This window comes from Lates calcarifer, linkage group LG13, assembly GCF_001640805.2.
Source record: "Lates calcarifer isolate ASB-BC8 linkage group LG13, TLL_Latcal_v3, whole genome shotgun sequence".
Classification (NCBI taxonomy): Eukaryota; Metazoa; Chordata; class Actinopteri; family Centropomidae; genus Lates; species Lates calcarifer.
Genome location: NC_066845.1, coordinates 24,072,074 through 24,074,196, shown reverse-complemented (window position 1 = coordinate 24,074,196; position 2,123 = coordinate 24,072,074). Strand labels below are relative to the sequence as shown.

Below are 2,123 nucleotides of genomic sequence, written 5' to 3'. Positions count from 1 at the left end.
GACTGTTTTGTCTGTAGGGAGGACACCACAAAAGTGAAGTCAAATGTTAATTCACAGCAACTGATGAGGTCAACGGCAGATTATCAACAGGACATGTAAAACGCTGACGTAGAATATGTCTGATTGTTAAGACACTGGTGCATTTTCATACCGTAGCACACAATCTAGTCTTCTTCAGCAAGCCACAATGTTCTGCAAAGTTTGCAAGAAAACATTCACAGTTAAAGGTGGCAACACAGCTAATTTGTTTCAGTACCTGAAGCAAAACCACAGACACAACTGTGTCGAAACTCAGAAGTCGTGTGAGGACCAGAGTTTGTCTGCTGTAGCAGAAAAGTTGATCTTTTTCATATCATCTTGAATGTCATTACTGCAAAATACCCTGAAATATCATGATATTATTTCAAGGCTATATCGTGCACCCCTATACTGAGGTGCTGTGTGCTCACTGAGCAACGAGCAGGTCCAGATGAATCATATGAAGAAGGAAAAGTCTGAGTGATAGAGGGAGGCAGCTGCTGCAGCAAACAGAAAATACAGCCGGTGCAGGGGGAGAAAAAAAAAGTAATCTGAATTGAATGAACTTGTGAGTCACCTTCTGATTCATTTCATACTTTTTGTTAATCATCTCAATATTACTTTTTCTCCATCCTTTATCTTAAGATCACTTCAACTTCTTTCTCTGGCTGTTTTGTTTTTTTGTCAGATCCATGATGCTGAAAATGAAAGGTTTTGTAATGCCCTCATAAAAAGACGAGAGCTGCTTTGTTGCAGTTTTGAGAAGCACTTTCTATTTCATCATTTCAAATAAAATCCAAAGAGGTCTTTTCAGGGGTAACATTTCTCTGCTTTGTTTCTGCCTAAAAGACTTGTTAATATAGACAGGCAGGATTTTGCACAGGCACTGAAATGTAAAAAAAAATAAAATAAAATAAAGCAATATCAGTATGTCAATAATAATCTCTCTGACAGATTTAAGAACCCAACAAATTCCACTCTTGGAAGAATAAAACCTGCTTCACATCACTTTGAGTCCCAGGAGTTGTTCTACTGCAGTAACATTTTCCCTAATCCACTGCATTCAATACATTCATTACAATGCTAATAAAGCTTTTGTTAATGTGGTGTCAAGAGGATACAGACAGACTATGATACAGAATGAGATGAAGTGCTCTCAATTCTACATCAGGACAGAAAAATGAAAATGATTACTTGTTATTTCCTCAGTATTTCACCAAAAAAGGAATCATACAATGCACTGAATCACACAGGTCAAAGAAAAGGCCATTTTCCCCATCAGTTTAGTCTCATGTATAAGCCTGGAGAGAGTAAATAAAATATTTCAGCCTGTCTGTCTCTTGTGAGAGGCGAGGACTGAAGAGAAATATCTGTTGTTTACTGACAGGCTGTCTCAATAACAGTAAATATTTTCCTCATGGGTTAAACCAGGTTCTTGATTTGTACCACTGACTTTAAAAAAAACAAAAACAGCTCATATCAAAAGGATTAAAAAGAGACATGATGCCATTTGCACCACCCACGTGAGCTGATAATCAGCTGGGCTCACCAGCTACACATGCAATCACGTAGCACACCAATCTCCAGATAGCCAACGGCTACTGAGCAGTAGCTGCTGCAGTGCAAACTGAAAACACACCACCCACTGACCCAGCTTTCAAACTTTCATGATTTAGATATCTGCTTTCATGAGCTATTTTCTAACCCCATAATGAGGCGTTACAGGCAGAAATTTTCACCTGACAATAACACAAGGAGAATAATTCAGTCTGGACCAAAGTGGTGGAACGACCTACATGCTGTCACCCTGTTAATATGGCTAGAAATGTCAAGCATTTGTCAGTTCCAGCTCCTCAAATGTAAGAAATCACATTAAAAAATCACTGTGAGTGCCCCACAACAGACAACAGAGGACCCTTATCCAGTTCTGTGCACACTACATTGGATATATCCGTACACAGGCATACATGCGCACATTTTCATCCCTTTACACTTACTTCTTCTTCATAACTTTAAAGCCTGTCTGTATATTATAATCTCTGCCAATGAGGTTATGGTTTTACCAATGTTTGTTTGTTTATCTGTCAGGAGGATTATGCAAAAAG

At 38.6% G+C, this 2,123-nt stretch overlaps 1 long non-coding RNA gene across 1 annotated transcript in view; it reads right to left on the bottom strand.

The window, feature by feature from the left end:
- Positions 1–2,123, bottom strand: part of LOC108878411 (uncharacterized) — an 87,481-nt gene that overhangs the window by 76,278 nt on the left and 9,080 nt on the right. The window lies entirely within an intron of this gene.